The sequence below is a fragment of the Oncorhynchus kisutch genome, linkage group LG17 (genome assembly GCF_002021735.2).
Source record: "Oncorhynchus kisutch isolate 150728-3 linkage group LG17, Okis_V2, whole genome shotgun sequence".
Taxonomy (NCBI): domain Eukaryota; kingdom Metazoa; phylum Chordata; class Actinopteri; order Salmoniformes; family Salmonidae; genus Oncorhynchus; species Oncorhynchus kisutch.
The window spans coordinates 6,217,644-6,235,437 of record NC_034190.2 but is presented as its reverse complement, the minus strand read 5'-3'; the positions used below and the strand labels follow the sequence as shown (position 1 = coordinate 6,235,437).

At 43.7% G+C, this 17,794-nt stretch overlaps 25 non-coding genes across 25 annotated transcripts; all 25 read left to right on the top strand.

The window, feature by feature from the left end:
- Window positions 1-787: 787 nt before the first annotated feature.
- On the top strand, window positions 788-875 carry trnay-gua (transfer RNA tyrosine (anticodon GUA)). Its single transcript is given in 2 exon segments — window positions 788-824; window positions 840-875. It is a non-coding gene; the product is annotated as a tRNA-Tyr (tRNA).
- A 570-nt stretch (window positions 876-1,445) lies between these two features.
- On the top strand, window positions 1,446-1,533 carry trnay-gua (transfer RNA tyrosine (anticodon GUA)). The gene is given in 2 exon segments: window positions 1,446-1,482; window positions 1,498-1,533. It is a non-coding gene; the product is annotated as a tRNA-Tyr (tRNA).
- Window positions 1,534-2,102: 569 nt separating this feature from the next.
- trnay-gua (transfer RNA tyrosine (anticodon GUA)) lies at window positions 2,103-2,190 on the top strand. The gene is given in 2 exon segments: window positions 2,103-2,139; window positions 2,155-2,190. It is a non-coding gene; the product is annotated as a tRNA-Tyr (tRNA).
- Window positions 2,191-2,759: 569 nt separating this feature from the next.
- On the top strand, window positions 2,760-2,847 carry trnay-gua (transfer RNA tyrosine (anticodon GUA)). The gene is given in 2 exon segments: window positions 2,760-2,796; window positions 2,812-2,847. It is a non-coding gene; the product is annotated as a tRNA-Tyr (tRNA).
- Window positions 2,848-3,416: 569 nt separating this feature from the next.
- On the top strand, window positions 3,417-3,504 carry trnay-gua (transfer RNA tyrosine (anticodon GUA)). The gene is given in 2 exon segments: window positions 3,417-3,453; window positions 3,469-3,504. It is a non-coding gene; the product is annotated as a tRNA-Tyr (tRNA).
- Window positions 3,505-4,073: 569 nt separating this feature from the next.
- On the top strand, window positions 4,074-4,161 carry trnay-gua (transfer RNA tyrosine (anticodon GUA)). The gene is given in 2 exon segments: window positions 4,074-4,110; window positions 4,126-4,161. It is a non-coding gene; the product is annotated as a tRNA-Tyr (tRNA).
- Window positions 4,162-4,730: 569 nt separating this feature from the next.
- On the top strand, window positions 4,731-4,818 carry trnay-gua (transfer RNA tyrosine (anticodon GUA)). Its single transcript is given in 2 exon segments — window positions 4,731-4,767; window positions 4,783-4,818. It is a non-coding gene; the product is annotated as a tRNA-Tyr (tRNA).
- Window positions 4,819-5,387: 569 nt separating this feature from the next.
- On the top strand, window positions 5,388-5,475 carry trnay-gua (transfer RNA tyrosine (anticodon GUA)). The gene is given in 2 exon segments: window positions 5,388-5,424; window positions 5,440-5,475. It is a non-coding gene; the product is annotated as a tRNA-Tyr (tRNA).
- A 569-nt stretch (window positions 5,476-6,044) lies between these two features.
- Window positions 6,045-6,132, top strand: trnay-gua (transfer RNA tyrosine (anticodon GUA)). Its single transcript is given in 2 exon segments — window positions 6,045-6,081; window positions 6,097-6,132. It is a non-coding gene; the product is annotated as a tRNA-Tyr (tRNA).
- Window positions 6,133-6,701: 569 nt separating this feature from the next.
- Window positions 6,702-6,789, top strand: trnay-gua (transfer RNA tyrosine (anticodon GUA)). The gene is given in 2 exon segments: window positions 6,702-6,738; window positions 6,754-6,789. It is a non-coding gene; the product is annotated as a tRNA-Tyr (tRNA).
- A 569-nt stretch (window positions 6,790-7,358) lies between these two features.
- trnay-gua (transfer RNA tyrosine (anticodon GUA)) lies at window positions 7,359-7,446 on the top strand. The gene is given in 2 exon segments: window positions 7,359-7,395; window positions 7,411-7,446. It is a non-coding gene; the product is annotated as a tRNA-Tyr (tRNA).
- A 569-nt stretch (window positions 7,447-8,015) lies between these two features.
- On the top strand, window positions 8,016-8,104 carry trnay-gua (transfer RNA tyrosine (anticodon GUA)). Its single transcript is given in 2 exon segments — window positions 8,016-8,052; window positions 8,069-8,104. It is a non-coding gene; the product is annotated as a tRNA-Tyr (tRNA).
- Window positions 8,105-8,673: 569 nt separating this feature from the next.
- On the top strand, window positions 8,674-8,762 carry trnay-gua (transfer RNA tyrosine (anticodon GUA)). The gene is given in 2 exon segments: window positions 8,674-8,710; window positions 8,727-8,762. It is a non-coding gene; the product is annotated as a tRNA-Tyr (tRNA).
- Window positions 8,763-9,330: 568 nt separating this feature from the next.
- trnay-gua (transfer RNA tyrosine (anticodon GUA)) lies at window positions 9,331-9,419 on the top strand. Its single transcript is given in 2 exon segments — window positions 9,331-9,367; window positions 9,384-9,419. It is a non-coding gene; the product is annotated as a tRNA-Tyr (tRNA).
- A 569-nt stretch (window positions 9,420-9,988) lies between these two features.
- On the top strand, window positions 9,989-10,076 carry trnay-gua (transfer RNA tyrosine (anticodon GUA)). The gene is given in 2 exon segments: window positions 9,989-10,025; window positions 10,041-10,076. It is a non-coding gene; the product is annotated as a tRNA-Tyr (tRNA).
- A 569-nt stretch (window positions 10,077-10,645) lies between these two features.
- On the top strand, window positions 10,646-10,734 carry trnay-gua (transfer RNA tyrosine (anticodon GUA)). Its single transcript is given in 2 exon segments — window positions 10,646-10,682; window positions 10,699-10,734. It is a non-coding gene; the product is annotated as a tRNA-Tyr (tRNA).
- Window positions 10,735-11,303: 569 nt separating this feature from the next.
- On the top strand, window positions 11,304-11,391 carry trnay-gua (transfer RNA tyrosine (anticodon GUA)). The gene is given in 2 exon segments: window positions 11,304-11,340; window positions 11,356-11,391. It is a non-coding gene; the product is annotated as a tRNA-Tyr (tRNA).
- A 569-nt stretch (window positions 11,392-11,960) lies between these two features.
- On the top strand, window positions 11,961-12,049 carry trnay-gua (transfer RNA tyrosine (anticodon GUA)). Its single transcript is given in 2 exon segments — window positions 11,961-11,997; window positions 12,014-12,049. It is a non-coding gene; the product is annotated as a tRNA-Tyr (tRNA).
- A 569-nt stretch (window positions 12,050-12,618) lies between these two features.
- On the top strand, window positions 12,619-12,707 carry trnay-gua (transfer RNA tyrosine (anticodon GUA)). The gene is given in 2 exon segments: window positions 12,619-12,656; window positions 12,672-12,707. It is a non-coding gene; the product is annotated as a tRNA-Tyr (tRNA).
- A 569-nt stretch (window positions 12,708-13,276) lies between these two features.
- trnay-gua (transfer RNA tyrosine (anticodon GUA)) lies at window positions 13,277-13,364 on the top strand. Its single transcript is given in 2 exon segments — window positions 13,277-13,313; window positions 13,329-13,364. It is a non-coding gene; the product is annotated as a tRNA-Tyr (tRNA).
- Window positions 13,365-13,933: 569 nt separating this feature from the next.
- trnay-gua (transfer RNA tyrosine (anticodon GUA)) lies at window positions 13,934-14,021 on the top strand. The gene is given in 2 exon segments: window positions 13,934-13,970; window positions 13,986-14,021. It is a non-coding gene; the product is annotated as a tRNA-Tyr (tRNA).
- Window positions 14,022-14,590: 569 nt separating this feature from the next.
- On the top strand, window positions 14,591-14,678 carry trnay-gua (transfer RNA tyrosine (anticodon GUA)). The gene is given in 2 exon segments: window positions 14,591-14,627; window positions 14,643-14,678. It is a non-coding gene; the product is annotated as a tRNA-Tyr (tRNA).
- Window positions 14,679-15,247: 569 nt separating this feature from the next.
- On the top strand, window positions 15,248-15,335 carry trnay-gua (transfer RNA tyrosine (anticodon GUA)). Its single transcript is given in 2 exon segments — window positions 15,248-15,284; window positions 15,300-15,335. It is a non-coding gene; the product is annotated as a tRNA-Tyr (tRNA).
- Window positions 15,336-15,904: 569 nt separating this feature from the next.
- Window positions 15,905-15,992, top strand: trnay-gua (transfer RNA tyrosine (anticodon GUA)). Its single transcript is given in 2 exon segments — window positions 15,905-15,941; window positions 15,957-15,992. It is a non-coding gene; the product is annotated as a tRNA-Tyr (tRNA).
- A 1,226-nt stretch (window positions 15,993-17,218) lies between these two features.
- Window positions 17,219-17,306, top strand: trnay-gua (transfer RNA tyrosine (anticodon GUA)). Its single transcript is given in 2 exon segments — window positions 17,219-17,255; window positions 17,271-17,306. It is a non-coding gene; the product is annotated as a tRNA-Tyr (tRNA).
- The last annotated feature ends 488 nt before the right edge of the window (window positions 17,307-17,794 follow it).

Below are 17,794 nucleotides of genomic sequence, written 5' to 3'. Positions count from 1 at the left end.
GAGAGAACCAGGGCTGTGAGGGGTGGCCAGTCATCGTCTGGCTGTTCCGGGTAGCGATTACAACAAAACATGGCCAAGAAGTTCAAATGTTCATGGATGACCCGCAGGGTCAGCAGAACTTCTTACCATCTAGGTCATGGCTTTTGGAGCTTCTTCTCCACCTTCATAGCTCAGTTGGTAGAGCGGAGGACTGTAGGTGATAATTGTACCAATCTTAGGTCGCTTGTTCAAATCCGTCTCGAAGGAGTCTATTTTTTCTTGTGGCTTGCTCCAACTTTTGACAGCAGTGCACTTTGACTTGTGTTTGACAAACATATTATCTTTCCCTGAGATCACCGAATTCATAACTTGTTGACCTTCCATGACAGTTTGGTAAAGTGTCGGAGTGTATTTGAAATTGCAACAATCCTTATGAGGATAACATTTTCAGCGGTTTTTGACAGCAGTGCACTTTAACTTGACAATCAAATCAATCAAATATTTGTATAAAGCTCTTCTTACATCAGCTGATGTCACAAAGTGCTGTACAGAAACCCAGCCTAAAACCCCAAACAGCAAGCAATGCAGGTGTAGAAGCACGGTGGCTAGGAAAAACTCCCTAGAAGGCCAAAACCTAGGAAAAAACCTAGAGAGGAACCAGACTGTGAGGGGTGGCAGTCATCGTCTGGCTGTTCTGGGTAGCGATTATAACAAAATATGGCCAAGATGTTCAAATGTTCATGGATGACCCGCAGGGTCAGCAGAACTTCTTACCATCTAGGTCATGGCTTTTGGAGTTACTTGTCCACCTTCGATACCTCAGTTGGTAGAGCGGAGGACTGTAGGTGATAATTTTAGCAATCCTTAGGTCGCTTGTTCAAATCCGGCTCGAAGGAGTGTATTTTTTCTTGTGGCTTGTAAAACTTTTGACAGCAGTGCACTTTGATTTGTGTTTGAGAAACATATTATCTTTCCCTGAGATCACAGAATTCATAACTTGTTTGACCTTCCATAGGACAGTTGGTAAAGTCGCGGAGTGTATTTGAAATTGCAACAATCCTTATGTCACTGGCTCACACTGGCTCAAAGGAGGATAACTTTTTCAGCGGTTTTTGACAGCAGTGCACTTTAACTTGACAATCAAATCAATCAAATATTTTTATAAAGCCCTTCTTACATCAGCTGATGTCACAAAGTGCTGTTACAGAAACCCAGCCTAAAACCCCAAACAGCAAGCAATGCAGGTGTAGAAGCACGGTGGCTAGGAAAAACTCCCTAGAAAGGCCAAAACCTAGGAAAAAACCTAGAGAGGAACCAGGCTGTGAGGGGTGGCCAGTCATCGTCTGGCTGTTCCGGGTAGCGATTACAACAAAACATGGCCAAGATGTTCAAATGTTCATGGATGACCCGCAGGGTCAGCAGAACTTCTTACCATCTAGGTCATGGCTTTTGGATTTACTTGTCCACCTTCGATAGCTCAGTTGGTAGAGCGGAGGACTGTAGGTGATAATTGTAGCAATCCTTAGGTCGCTGGTTCAAATCCGGCTCGAAGGAGTCTATTTTTTCTTGTGGCTTGCTCCAACTTTTGACAGCAGTGCACTTTGACTTGTGTTTGAGAAACATATTATCTTTCCCTGAGATCACAGAATTCATAACTTGTTGACCTTCCATAGGACAGTTGGTAAAGTCGCGGAGTGTATTTGAAATTGCAACAATCCTTATGTCACTGGCTCACACTGGCTCAAAGGAGGATAACATTTTCAGCGGTTTTTGACAGCAGTGCACTTTAACTTGACAATCAAATCAATCAAATATTTGTATAAAGCCCTTCTTACATCAGCTGATGTCACAAAGTGCTGTACAGAAACCCAGCCTAAAACCCCAAACAGCAAGCAATGCAGGTGTAGAAGCACGGTGGCTAGGAAAAACTCCCTAGAAAGGCCAAAACCTAGGAAAAAACCTAGAGAGGAACCAGACTGTGAGGGGTGGACAGTCATCGTCTGGCTGTTCTGGGTAGCGATTATAACAAAATATGGCCTAGATGTTCAAATGTTCATGGATGACCAGCAGGGCCAGCAGAACTTCTTACCATCTAGGTCATGGCTTTTGGAGTTACTTGTCCACCTTCGATACCTCAGTTGGTAGAGCGGAGGACTGTAGGTGATAATTTTAGCAATCCTTAGGTCGCTGGTTCAAATCCGGCTCGAAGGAGTGTATTTTTTCTTGTGGCTTGCTCCAACTTTTGACAGCAGTGCACTTTGATTTGTGTTTGAGAAACATATTATCTTTCCCTGAGATCACAGAATTCATAACTTGTTGACCTTCCATAGGACAGTTGGTAAAGTCGCGGAGTGTATTTGAAATTGCAACAATCCTTATGTCACTGGCTCACACTGGCTCAAAGGAGGATAACTTTTTCAGCGGTTTTTGACAGCAGTGCACTTTAACTTGACAATCAAATCAATCAAATATTTTTATAAAGCCCTTCTTACATCAGCTGATGTCACAAAGTGCTGTACAGAAACCCAGCCTAAAACCCCAAACAGCAAGCAATGCAGGTGTAGAAGCACGGTGGCTAGGAAAAACTCCCTAGAAAGGCCAAAACCTAGGAAAAAACCTAGAGAGGAACCAGGCTGTGAGGGGTGGCCAGTCATCGTCTGGCTGTTCCGGGTAGCGATTACAACAAAACATGGCCAAGATGTTCAAATGTTCATGGATGACCCGCAGGGTCAGCAGAACTTCTTACCATCTAGGTCATGGCTTTTGGATTTACTTGTCCACCTTCGATAGCTCAGTTGGTAGAGCGGAGGACTGTAGGTGATAATTTTAGCAATCCTTAGGTCGCTGGTTCAAATCCGGCTCGAAGGAGTGTATTTTTTCTTGTGGCTTGCTCCAACTTTTGACAGCAGTGCACTTTGATTTGTGTTTGAGAAACATATTATCTTTCCCTGAGATCACAGAATTCATAACTTGTTGACCTTCCATAGGACAGTTGGTAAAGTCGCGGAGTGTATTTGAAATTGCAACAATCCTTATGTCACTGGCTCACACTGGCTCAAAGGAGGATAACATTTTCAGCGGTTTTTGACAGCAGTGCACTTTAACTTGACAATCAAATCAATCAAATATTTGTATAAAGCCCTTCTTACATCAGCTGATGTCACAAAGTGCTGTACAGAAACCCAGCCTAAAACCCCAAACAGCAAGCAATGCAGGTGTAGAAGCACGGTGGCTAGGAAAAACTCCCTAGAAAGGCCAAAACCTAGGAAAAAACCTAGAGAGGAACCAGGCTGTGAGGGGTGGCCAGTCATCGTCTGGCTGTTCCGGGTAGCGATTATAACAAAACATGGCCAAGATGTTCAAATGTTCATGGATGACCAGCAGGGTCAGCAGAACTTCTTACCATCTAGGTCATGGCTTTTGGAGTTACTTGTCCACCTTCGATAGCTCAGTTGGTAGAGCGGAGGACTGTAGGTGATAATTTTAGCAATCCTTAGGTCGCTGGTTCAAATCCGGCTCGAAGGAGTGTATTTTTTCTTGTGGCTTGCTCCAACTTTTGACAGCAGTGCACTTTGATTTGTGTTTGAGAAACATATTATCTTTCCCTGAGATCACAGAATTCATAACTTGTTGACCTTCCATAGGACAGTTGGTAAAGTCGCGGAGTGTATTTGAAATTGCAACAATCCTTATGTCACTGGCTCACACTGGCTCAAAGGAGGATAACATTTTCAGCGGTTTTTGACAGCAGTGCACTTTAACTTGACAATCAAATCAATCAAATATTTGTATAAAGCCCTTCTTACATCAGCTGATGTCACAAAGTGCTGTACAGAAACCCAGCCTAAAACCCCAAACAGCAAGCAATGCAGGTGTAGAAGCACGGTGGCTAGGAAAAACTCCCTAGAAAGGCCAAAACCTAGGAAAAAACCTAGAGAGGAACCAGGCTGTGAGGGGTGGCCAGTCATCGTCTGGCTGTTCCGGGTAGCGATTACAACAAAACATGGCCAAGATGTTCAAATGTTCATGGATGACCAGCAGGGTCAGCAGAACTTCTTACCATCTAGGTCATGGCTTTTGGATTTACTTGTCCACCTTCGATAGCTCAGTTGGTAGAGCGGAGGACTGTAGGTGATAATTTTAGCAATCCTTAGGTCGCTGGTTCAAATCCGGCTCGAAGGAGTCTATTTTTTCTTGTGGCTTGCTCCAACTTTTGACAGCAGTGCACTTTGACTTGTGTTTGAGAAACATATTATCTTTCCCTGAGATCACAGAATTCATAACTTGTTGACCTTCCATAGGACAGTTGGTAAAGTCGCGGAGTGTATTTGAAATTGCAACAATCCTTATGTCACTGGCTCACACTGGCTCAAAGGAGGATAACATTTTCAGCGGTTTTTGACAGCAGTGCACTTTAACTTGACAATCAAATCAATCAAATATTTGTATAAAGCCCTTCTTACATCAGCTGATGTCACAAAGTGCTGTACAGAAACCCAGCCTAAAACCCCAAACAGCAAGCAATGCAGGTGTAGAAGCACGGTGGCTAGGAAAAACTCCCTAGAAAGGCCAAAACCTAGGAAAAAACCTAGAGAGGAACCAGGCTGTGAGGGGTGGCCAGTCATCGTCTGGCTGTTCCGGGTAGCGATTATAACAAAACATGGCCAAGATGTTCAAATGTTCATGGATGACCAGCAGGGTCAGCAGAACTTCTTACCATCTAGGTCATGGCTTTTGGATTTACTTGTCCACCTTCGATAGCTCAGTTGGTAGAGCGGAGGACTGTAGGTGATAATTGTAGCAATCCTTAGGTCGCTGGTTCAAATCCGGCTCGAAGGAGTCTATTTTTTCTTGTGGCTTGCTCCAACTTTTGACAGCAGTGCACTTTGACTTGTGTTTGAGAAACATATTATCTTTCCCTGAGATCACAGAATTCATAACTTGTTGACCTTCCATAGGACAGTTGGTAAAGTCGCGGAGTGTATTTGAAATTGCAACAATCCTTATGTCACTGGCTCACACTGGCTCAAAGGAGGATAACATTTTCAGCGGTTTTTGACAGCAGTGCACTTTAACTTGACAATCAAATCAATCAAATATTTGTATAAAGCCCTTCTTACATCAGCTGATGTCACAAAGTGCTGTACAGAAACCCAGCCTAAAACCCCAAACAGCAAGCAATGCAGGTGTAGAAGCACGGTGGCTAGGAAAAACTCCCTAGAAAGGCCAAAACCTAGGAAAAAACCTAGAGAGGAACCAGGCTGTGAGGGGTGGCCAGTCATCGTCTGGCTGTTCCGGGTAGCGATTACAACAAAACATGGCCAAGAAGTTCAAATGTTCATGGATGACCCGCAGGGTCAGCAGAACTTCTTACCATCTAGGTCATGGCTTTTGGACTTACTTGTCCACCTTCGATAGCTCAGTTGGTAGAGCGGAGGACTGTAGGTTGTAATTGTAGCAATCCTTAGGTCGCTGGTTCAAATCCGGCTCGAAGGAGTCTATTTTTTCTTGTGGCTTGCTCCAACTTTTGACAGCAGTGCACTTTGACTTGTGTTTGAGAAACATATTATCTTTCCCTGAGATCACAGAATTCATAACTTGTTGACCTTCCATAGGACAGTTGGTAAAGTCGCGGAGTGTATTTGAAATTGCAACAATCCTTATGTCACTGGCTCACACTGGCTCAAAGGAGGATAACATTTTCAGCGGTTTTTGACAGCAGTGCACTTTAACTTGACAATCAAATCAATCAAATATTTGTATAAAGCCCTTCTTACATCAGCTGATGTCACAAAGTGCTGTACAGAAACCCAGCCTAAAACCCCAAACAGCAAGCAATGCAGGTGTAGAAGCACGGTGGCTAGGAAAAACTCCCTAGAAAGGCCAAAACCTAGGAAAAAACCTAGAGAGGAACCAGACTGTGAGGGGTGGACAGTCATCGTCTGGCTGTTCTGGGTAGCGATTATAACAAAATATGGCCTAGATGTTCAAATGTTCATGGATGACCAGCAGGGCCAGCAGAACGTCTTACCATCTAGGTTATGGCTTTTGGAGTTACTTGTCCACCTTCGATAGCTCAGTTGGTAGAGCAGAGGACTGTAGGTGATAATTTTAGCAATCCTTAGGTCGCTGGTTCAAATCCGTCTCGAAGGAGTCTATTTTTTCTTGTGGCTTGCTCCAACTTTTGACAGCAGTGCACTTTGACTTGTGTTTGAGAAACATATTATCTTTCCCTGAGATCACAGAATTCATAACTTGTTGACCTTCCATAGGACAGTTGGTAAAGTCGCGGAGTGTATTTGAAATTGCAACAATCCTTATGTCACTGGCTCACACTGGCTCAAAGGAGGATAACATTTTCAGCGGTTTTTGACAGCAGTGCACTTTAACTTGACAATCAAATCAATCAAATATTTGTATAAAGCCCTTCTTACATCAGCTGATGTCACAAAGTGCTGTACAGAAACCCAGCCTAAAACCCCAAACAGCAAGCAATGCAGGTGTAGAAGCACGGTGGCTAGGAAAAACTCCCTAGAAAGGCCAAAACCTAGGAAAAAACCTAGAGAGGAACCAGGCTGTGAGGGGTGGCCAGTCATCGTCTGGCTGTTCCGGGTAGCGATTACAACAAAACATGGCCAAGATGTTCAAATGTTCATGGATGACCCGCAGGGTCAGCAGAACTTCTTACCATCTAGGTCATGGCTTTTGGACTTACTTGTCCACCTTCGATAGCTCAGTTGGTAGAGCGGAGGACTGTAGGTTGTAATTGTAGCAATCCTTAGGTCGCTGGTTCAAATCCGGCTCGAAGGAGTCTATTTTTTCTTGTCGCTTGCTCCAACTTTTGACAGCAGTGCACTTTGACTTGTGTTTGACAAACATATTATCTTTCCCTGAGATCACAGAATTCATAACTTGTTGACCTTCCATAGGACAGTTGGTAAAGTCGCGGAGTGTATTTGAAATTGCAACAATCCTTATGTCACTGGCTCACACTGGCTCAAAGGAGGATAACATTTTCAGCGGTTTTTGACAGCAGTGCACTTTAACTTGACAATCAAATCAATCAAATATTTGTATAAAGCCCTTCTTACATCAGCTGATGTCACAAAGTGCTGTACAGAAACCCAGCCTAAAACCCCAAACAGCAAGCAATGCAGGTGTAGAAGCACGGTGGCTAGGAAAAACTCCCTAGAAAGGCCAAAACCTAGGAAAAAACCTAGAGAGGAACCAGACTGTGAGGGGTGGACAGTCATCGTCTGGCTGTTCTGGGTAGCGATTATAACAAAATATGGCCTAGATGTTCAAATGTTCATGGATGACCAGCAGGGCCAGCAGAACTTCTTACCATCTAGGTTATGGCTTTTGGAGTTACTTGTCCACCTTCGATACCTCAGTTGGTAGAGCAGAGGACTGTAGGTGATAATTTTAGCAATCCTTAGGTCGCTGGTTCAAATCCGGTTCGAAGGAGTGTATTTTTTCTTGTGGCTTGCTCCAACTTTTGACAGCAGTGCACTTTGACTTGTGTTTGAGAAACATATTATCTTTCCCTGAGATCACAGAATTCATAACTTGTTGACCTTCCATAGGACAGTTGGTAAAGTCGCGGAGTGTATTTGAAATTGCAACAATCCTTATGTCACTGGCTCACACTGGCTCAAAGGAGGATAACATTTTCAGCGGTTTTTGACAGCAGTGCACTTTAACTTGACAATCAAATCAATCAAATATTTGTATAAAGCCCTTCTTACATCAGCTGATGTCACAAAGTGCTGTACAGAAACCCAGCCTAAAACCCCAAACAGCAAGCAATGCAGGTGTAGAAGCACGGTGGCTAGGAAAAACTCCCTAGAAAGGCCAAAACCTAGGAAAAAACCTAGAGAGGAACCAGGCTGTGAGGGGTGGCCAGTCATCGTCTGGCTGTTCCGGGTAGCGATTACAACAAAACATGGCCAAGATGTTCAAATGTTCATGGATGACCCGCAGGGTCAGCAGAACTTCTTACCATCTAGGTCATGGCTTTTGGACTTACTTGTCCACCTTCGATAGCTCAGTTGGTAGAGCGGAGGACTGTAGGTTGATAATTGTAGCAATCCTTAGGTCGCTGGTTCAAATCCGGCTCGAAGGAGTCTATTTTTTCTTGTCGCTTGCTCCAACTTTTGACAGCAGTGCACTTTGACTTGTGTTTGACAAACATATTATCTTTCCCTGAGATCACAGAATTCATAACTTGTTGACCTTCCATAGGACAGTTGGTAAAGTCGCGGAGTGTATTTGAAATTGCAACAATCCTTATGTCACTGGCTCACACTGGCTCAAAGGAGGATAACATTTTCAGCGGTTTTTGACAGCAGTGCACTTTAACTTGACAATCAAATCAATCAAATATTTGTATAAAGCCCTTCTTACATCAGCTGATGTCACAAAGTGCTGTACAGAAACCCAGCCTAAAACCCCAAACAGCAAGCAATGCAGGTGTAGAAGCACGGTGGCTAGGAAAAACTCCCTAGAAAGGCCAAAACCTAGGAAAAAACCTAGAGAGGAACCAGACTGTGAGGGGTGGCCAGTCATCGTCTGGCTGTTCTGGGTAGCGATTATAACAAAATATGGCCTAGATGTTCAAATGTTCATGGATGACCAGCAGGGTCAGCAGAACTTCTTACCATCTAGGTCATGGCTTTTGGAGTTACTTGTCCACCTTCGATAGCTCAGTTGGTAGAGCGGAGGACTGTAGGTTGATAATTGTAGCAATCCTTAGGTCGCTGGTTCAAATCCGGCTCGAAGGAGTCTATTTTTTCTTGTGGCTTGCTCCAACTTTTGACAGCAGTGCACTTTGACTTGTGTTTGAGAAACATATTATCTTTCCCTGAGATCACAGAATTCATAACTTGTTGACCTTCCATAGGACAGTTGGTAAAGTCGCGGAGTGTATTTGAAATTGCAACAATCCTTATGTCACTGGCTCACACTGGCTCAAAGGAGGATAACATTTTCAGCGGTTTTTGACAGCAGTGCACTTTAACTTGACAATCAAATCAATCAAATATTTGTATAAAGCCCTTCTTACATCAGCTGATGTCACAAAGTGCTGTACAGAAACCCAGCCTAAAACCCCAAACAGCAAGCAATGCAGGTGTAGAAGCACGGTGGCTAGGAAAAACTCCCTAGAAAGGCCAAAACCTAGGAAAAAACCTAGAGAGGAACCAGGCTGTGAGGGGTGGCCAGTCATCGTCTGGCTGTTCCGGGTAGCGATTACAACAAAACATGGCCAAGATGTTCAAATGTTCATGGATGACCCGCAGGGTCAGCAGAACTTCTTACCATCTAGGTCATGGCTTTTGGATTACTTGTCCACCTTCGATAGCTCAGTTGGTAGAGCGGAGGACTGTAGGTTGATAATTGTAGCAATCCTTAGGTCGCTGGTTCAAATCCGGCTCGAAGGAGTCTATTTTTTCTTGTGGCTTGCTCCAACTTTTGACAGCAGTGCACTTTGACTTGTGTTTGACAAACATATTATCTTTCCCTGAGATCACAGAATTCATAACTTGTTGACCTTCCATAGGACAGTTGGTAAAGTCGCGGAGTGTATTTGAAATTGCAACAATCCTTATGTCACTGGCTCACACTGGCTCAAAGGAGGATAACATTTTCAGCGGTTTTTGACAGCAGTGCACTTTAACTTGACAATCAAATCAATCAAATATTTGTATAAAGCCCTTCTTACATCAGCTGATGTCACAAAGTGCTGTACAGAAACCCAGCCTAAAACCCCAAACAGCAAGCAATGCAGGTGTAGAAGCACGGTGGCTAGGAAAAACTCCCTAGAAAGGCCAAAACCTAGGAAAAAACCTAGAGAGGAACCAGGCTGTGAGGGGTGGCCAGTCATCGTCTGGCTGTTCCGGGTAGCGATTATAACAAAACATGGCCAAGATGTTCAAATGTTCATGGATGACCAGCAGGGTCAGCAGAACTTCTTACCATCTAGGTCATGGCTTTTGGATTTACTTGTCCACCTTCGATAGCTCAGTTGGTAGAGCAGAGGACTGTAGGTGATAATTTTAGCAATCCTTAGGTCGCTGGTTCAAATCCGTCTCGAAGGAGTCTATTTTTTCTTGTGGCTTGCTCCAACTTTTGACAGCAGTGCACTTTGACTTGTGTTTGAGAAACATATTATCTTTCCCTGAGATCACAGAATTCATAACTTGTTGACCTTCCATAGGACAGTTGGTAAAGTCGCGGAGTGTATTTGAAATTGCAACAATCCTTATGTCACTGGCTCACACTGGCTCAAAGGAGGATAACATTTTCAGCGGTTTTTGACAGCAGTGCACTTTAACTTGACAATCAAATCAATCAAATATTTGTATAAAGCCCTTCTTACATCAGCTGATGTCACAAAGTGCTGTACAGAAACCCAGCCTAAAACCCCAAACAGCAAGCAATGCAGGTGTAGAAGCACGGTGGCTAGGAAAAACTCCCTAGAAAGGCCAAAACCTAGGAAAAAACCTAGAGAGGAACCAGGCTGTGAGGGGTGGCCAGTCATCGTCTGGCTGTTCCGGGTAGCGATTACAACAAAACATGGCCAAGATGTTCAAATGTTCATGGATGACCCGCAGGGTCAGCAGAACTTCTTACCATCTAGGTCATGGCTTTTGGATTTACTTGTCCACCTTCGATAGCTCAGTTGGTAGAGCGGAGGACTGTAGGTTGATAATTGTAGCAATCCTTAGGTCGCTGGTTCAAATCCGGCTCGAAGGAGTCTATTTTTTCTTGTCGCTTGCTCCAACTTTTGACAGCAGTGCACTTTGACTTGTGTTTGACAAACATATTATCTTTCCCTGAGATCACAGAATTCATAACTTGTTGACCTTCCATAGGACAGTTGGTAAAGTCGCGGAGTGTATTTGAAATTGCAACAATCCTTATGTCACTGGCTCACACTGGCTCAAAGGAGGATAACATTTTCAGCGGTTTTTGACAGCAGTGCACTTTAACTTGACAATCAAATCAATCAAATATTTGTATAAAGCCCTTCTTACATCAGCTGATGTCACAAAGTGCTGTACAGAAACCCAGCCTAAAACCCCAAACAGCAAGCAATGCAGGTGTAGAAGCACGGTGGCTAGGAAAAACTCCCTAGAAAGGCCAAAACCTAGGAAAAAACCTAGAGAGGAACCAGGCTGTGAGGGGTGGCCAGTCATCGTCTGGCTGTTCCGGGTAGCGATTATAACAAAACATGGCCAAGATGTTCAAATGTTCATGGATGACCAGCAGGGTCAGCAGAACTTCTTACCATCTAGGTCATGGCTTTTGGAGTTACTTGTCCACCTTCGATAGCTCAGTTGGTAGAGCGGAGGACTGTAGGTGATAATTGTAGCAATCCTTAGGTCGCTGGTTCAAATCCGGCTCGAAGGAGTGTATTTTTTCTTGTGGCTTGCTCCAACTTTTGACAGCAGTGCACTTTGACTTGTGTTTGAGAAACATATTATCTTTCCCTGAGATCACAGAATTCATAACTTGTTGACCTTCCATAGGACAGTTGGTAAAGTCGCGGAGTGTATTTGAAATTGCAACAATCCTTATGTCACTGGCTCACACTGGCTCAAAGGAGGATAACATTTTCAGCGGTTTTTGACAGCAGTGCACTTTAACTTGACAATCAAATCAATCAAATATTTGTATAAAGCCCTTCTTACATCAGCTGATGTCACAAAGTGCTGTACAGAAACCCAGCCTAAAACCCCAAACAGCAAGCAATGCAGGTGTAGAAGCACGGTGGCTAGGAAAAACTCCCTAGAAAGGCCAAAACCTAGGAAAAAACCTAGAGAGGAACCAGGCTGTGAGGGGTGGCCAGTCATCGTCTGGCTGTTCCGGGTAGCGATTATAACAAAATATGGCCTAGATGTTCAAATGTTCATGGATGACCCGCAGGGTCAGCAGAACTTCTTACCATCTAGGTCATGGCTTTTGGAGTTACTTGTCCACCTTCGATAGCTCAGTTGGTAGAGCGGAGGACTGTAGGTTGATAATTGTAGCAATCCTTAGGTCGCTGGTTCAAATCCGGCTCGAAGGAGTGTATTTTTTCTTGTGGCTTGCTCCAACTTTTGACAGCAGTGCACTTTGACTTGTGTTTGAGAAACATATTATCTTTCCCTGAGATCACAGAATTCATAACTTGTTGACCTTCCATAGGACAGTTGGTAAAGTCGCGGAGTGTATTTGAAATTGCAACAATCCTTATGTCACTGGCTCACACTGGCTCAAAGGAGGATAACATTTTCAGCGGTTTTTGACAGCAGTGCACTTTAACTTGACAATCAAATCAATCAAATATTTGTATAAAGCCCTTCTTACATCAGCTGATGTCACAAAGTGCTGTACAGAAACCCAGCCTAAAACCCCAAACAGCAAGCAATGCAGGTGTAGAAGCACGGTGGCTAGGAAAAACTCCCTAGAAAGGCCAAAACCTAGGAAAAAACCTAGAGAGGAACCAGACTGTGAGGGGTGGACAGTCATCGTCTGGCTGTTCTGGGTAGCGATTATAACAAAATATGGCCTAGATGTTCAAATGTTCATGGATGACCAGCAGGGCCAGCAGAACTTCTTACCATCTAGGTTATGGCTTTTGGAGTTACTTGTCCACCTTCGATAGCCTCAGTTGGTAGAGCAGAGGACTGTAGGTGATAATTTTAGCAATCCTTAGGTCGCTGGTTCAAATCCGTCTCGAAGGAGTGTATTTTTTCTTGTGGCTTGCTCCAACTTTTGACAGCAGTGCACTTTGACTTGTGTTTGAGAAACATATTATCTTTCCCTGAGATCACAGAATTCATAACTTGTTGACCTTCCATAGGACAGTTGGTAAAGTCGCGGAGTGTATTTGAAATTGCAACAATCCTTATGTCACTGGCTCACACTGGCTCAAAGGAGGATAACATTTTCAGCGGTTTTTGACAGCAGTGCACTTTAACTTGACAATCAAATCAATCAAATATTTGTATAAAGCCCTTCTTACATCAGCTGATGTCACAAAGTGCTGTACAGAAACCCAGCCTAAAACCCCAAACAGCAAGCAATGCAGGTGTAGAAGCACGGTGGCTAGGAAAAACTCCCTAGAAAGGCCAAAACCTAGGAAAAAACCTAGAGAGGAACCAGGCTGTGAGGGGTGGCCAGTCATCGTCTGGCTGTTCCGGGTAGCGATTACAACAAAACATGGCCAAGATGTTCAAATGTTCATGGATGACCCGCAGGGTCAGCAGAACTTCTTACCATCTAGGTCATGGCTTTTGGACTTACTTGTCCACCTTCGATAGCTCAGTTGGTAGAGCGGAGGACTGTAGGTTGTAATTGTAGCAATCCTTAGGTCGCTGGTTCAAATCCGGCTCGAAGGAGTCTATTTTTTCTTGTCGCTTGCTCCAACTTTTGACAGCAGTGCACTTTGACTTGTGTTTGACAAACATATTATCTTTCCCTGAGATCACAGAATTCATAACTTGTTGACCTTCCATAGGACAGTTGGTAAAGTCGCGGAGTGTATTTGAAATTGCAACAATCCTTATGTCACTGGCTCACACTGGCTCAAAGGAGGATAACATTTTCAGCGGTTTTTGACAGCAGTGCACTTTAACTTGACAATCAAATCAATCAAATATTTGTATAAAGCCCTTCTTACATCAGCTGATGTCACAAAGTGCTGTACAGAAACCCAGCCTAAAACCCCAAACAGCAAGCAATGCAGGTGTAGAAGCACGGTGGCTAGGAAAAACTCCCTAGAAAGGCCAAAACCTAGGAAAAAACCTAGAGAGGAACCAGACTGTGAGGGGTGGACAGTCATCGTCTGGCTGTTCCGGGTAGCGATTATAACAAAACATGGTCAAGATGTTCAAATGTCCATGGATGACCAGCAGGGTCAGCAGAACTTCTTACCATCTAGGTTATGGCTTTTGGAGTTACTTGTCCACCTTCGATACCTCAGTTGGTAGAGCAGAGGACTGTAGGTCATAATTTTAGCAATCCTTAGGTCGCTGGTTCAAATCCGTTTCGAAGGAGTGTATTTTTTCTTGTGGCTTGCTCCAACTTTTGACAGCAGTGCACTTTGATTTGTGTTTGAGAAACATATTATCTTTCCCTGAGATCACAGAATTCATAACTTGTTGACCTTCCATAGGACAGTTGGTAAAGTCGCGGAGTGTATTTGAAATTGCAACAATCCTTATGTCACTGGCTCACACTGGCTCAAAGGAGGATAACATTTTCAGCGGTTTTTGACAGCAGTGCACTTTAACTTGACAATCAAATCAATCAAATATTTGTATAAAGCCCTTCTTACATCAGCTGATGTCACAAAGTGCTGTACAGAAACCCAGCCTAAAACCCCAAACAGCAAGCAATGCAGGTGTAGAAGCACGGTGGCTAGGAAAAACTCCCTAGAAAGGCCAAAACCTAGGAAAAAACCTAGAGAGGAACCAGGCTGTGAGGGGTGGCCAGTCATCGTCTGGCTGTTCCGGGTAGCGATTACAACAAAACATGGCCAAGATGTTCAAATGTTCATGGATGACCCGCAGGGTCAGCAGAACTTCTTACCATCTAGGTCATGGCTTTTGGACTTACTTGTCCACCTTCGATAGCTCAGTTGGTAGAGCGGATGACTGTAGGTTGTAATTGTAGCAATCCTTAGGTCGCTGGTTCAAATCCGGCTCGAAGGAGTCTATTTTTTCTTGTCGCTTGCTCCAACTTTTGACAGCAGTGCACTTTGACTTGTGTTTGACAAACATATTATCTTTCCCTGAGATCACAGAATTCATAACTTGTTGACCTTCCATAGGACAGTTGGTAAAGTCGCGGAGTGTATTTGAAATTGCAACAATCCTTATGTCACTGGCTCACACTGGCTCAAAGGAGGATAACATTTTCAGCGGTTTTTGACAGCAGTGCACTTTAACTTGACAATAAAATCAATCAAATATTTGTACAAAGCCCTTCTTACATCAGCTGATGTCACAAAGTGCTGTACAGAAACCCAGCCTAAAACCCCAAACAGCAAGCAATGCAGGTGTAGAAGCACGGTGGCTAGGAAAAACTCCCTAGAAAGGCCAAAACCTAGGAAAAAACCTAGAGAGGAACCAGACTGTGAGGGGTGGACAGTCATCGTCTGGCTGTTCTGGGTAGCGATTATAACAAAATATGGCCTAGATGTTCAAATGTTCATGGATGACCAGCAGGGCCAGCAGAACTTATTACCATCTAGGTCATGGCTTTTGGAGTTACTTGTCCTCCTTCGATAGCTCAGTTGGTAGAGTGGAGGACTGTAGGTTGTAATTGTAGCAATCCTTAGGTCGCTGGTTCAAATCCGTTTCGAAAGAGTGTATTTTTTCTTGTGGCTTGCTCCAACTTTTGACAGCAGTGCACTTTGACTTGTGTTTGACAAACATATTATCTTTCCCTGAGATCACAGAATTCATAACTTGTTGACCTTCCATAGGACAGTTGGTAAAGTCGCGGAGTGTATTTGAAATTGCAACAATCCTTATGTCACTGGCTCACACTGGCTCAAAGGAAGATAACATTTTCTGCGGTTTTTGACAGCAGTGCACTTTAACTTGACAATCAAATCAATCAAATATTTGTATAAAGCCCTTCTTACATCAGCTGATGTCACAAAGTGCTGTACAGAAACCCAGCCTAAAACCCCAAACAGCAAGCAATGCAGGTGTAGAAGCACGGTGGCTAGGAAAAACTCCCTAGAAAGGCCAAAACCTAGGAAAAAACCGAGAGAGGAACCAGACTGTGAGGGGTGGACAGTCATCGTCTGGCTGTTCTGGGTAGCGATTATAACAAAATATGGCCTAGATGTTCAAATGTTCATGGATGACCAGCAGGGCCAGCAGAACGTCTTACCATCTAGGTTATGGCTTTTGGAGTTACTTGTCCACCTTCGATACCTCAGTTGGTAGAGTGGAGGACTGTAGGTGATAATTTTAGCAATCCTTAGGTCGCTGGTTCAAATCCGTTTCGAAGGAGTGTATTTTTTCTTGTGGCTTGCTCCAACTTTTGACAGCAGTGCACTTTGATTTGTGTTTGAGAAACATATTATCTTTCCCTGAGATCACAGAATTCATAACTTGTTGACCTTCCATAGGACAGTTGGTAAAGTCGCGGAGTGTATTTGAAATTGCAACAATCCTTATGTCACTGGCTCACACTGGCTCAAAGGAGGATAACATTTTCAGCGGTTTTTGACAGCAGTGCACTTTAACTTGACAATCAAATCAATCAAATATTTGTATAAAGCCCTTCTTACATCAGCTGATGTCACAAAGTGCTGTACAGAAACCCAGCCTAAAACCCCAAACAGCAAGCAATGCAGGTGTAGAAGCACGGTGGCTAGGAAAAACTCCCTAGAAAGGCCAAAACCTAGGAAAAAACCGAGAGAGGAACCAGACTGTGAGGGGTGGACAGTCATCGTCTGGCTGTTCTGGGTAGCGATTATAACAAAATATGGCCTAGATGTTCAAATGTTCATGGATGACCAGCAGGGCCAGCAGAACGTCTTACCATCTAGGTTATGGCTTTTGGAGTTACTTGTCCACCTTCGATACCTCATTTGGTAGAGCGTAGGACTGTAGGTGATAATTTTAGCAATCCTTAGGTCGCTGGTTCAAATCCGTTTCGAAGGAGTGTATTTTTTCTTGTGGCTTGCTCCAACTTTTGACAGCAGTGCACTTTGATTTGTGTTTGAGAAACATATTATCTTTCCCTGAGATCACAGAATTCATAACTTGTTGACCTTCCATAGGACAGTTGGTAAAGTCGCGGAGTGTATTTGAAATTGCAACAATCCTTATGTCACTGGCTCACACTGGCTCAAAGGAGGATAACATTTTCTGCGGTTTTTGACAGCAGTGCACTTTAACTTGACAATCAAATCAATCAAATATTTGTATAAAGCCCTTCTTACATCAGCTGATGTCACAAAGTGCTGTACAGAAACCCAGCCTAAAACCCCAAACAGCAAGCAATGCAGGTGTAGAAGCACGGTGGCTAGGAAAAACTCCCTAGAAAGGCCAAAACCTAGGAAAAAACCGAGAGAGGAACCAGACTGTGAGGGGTGGACAGTCATCGTCTGGCTGTTCTGGGTAGCGATTATAACAAAATATGGCCTAGATGTTCAAATGTTCATGGATGACCAGCAGGGCCAGCAGAACGTCTTACCATCTAGGTTATGGCTTTTGGAGTTACTTGTCCACCTTCGATACCTCAGTTGGTAGAGTGGAGGACTGTAGGTGATCATTTTAGCAATCCTTAGGTCGCTGGTTCAAATCCGTTTCGAAGGAGTGTATTTTTTCTTGTGGCTTGCTCCAACTTTTGACAGCAGTGCACTTTGATTTGTGTTTGAGAAACATATTATCTTTCCCTGAGATCACAGAATTCATAACTTGTTGACCTTCCATAGGACAGTTGGTAAAGTCGCGGAGTGTATTTGAAATTGCAACAATCCTTATGTCACTGGCTCACACTGGCTCAAAGGAGGATAACATTTTCAGCGGTTTTTGACAGCAGTGCACTTTAACTTGACAATCAAATCAATCAAATATTTGTATAAAGCCCTTCTTACATCAGCTGATGTCACAAAGTGCTGTACAGAAACCCAGCCTAAAACCCCAAACAGCAAGCAATGCAGGTGTAGAAGCACGGTGGCTAGGAAAAACTCCCTAGAAAGGCCAAACCTAGGAAAAAACCTAAAGAGGAACCAGGCTGTGAGGGGTGGCCAGTCATCGTCTGGCTGTTCCGGGAAGCGATTACAACAAAACATGGTCAAGAT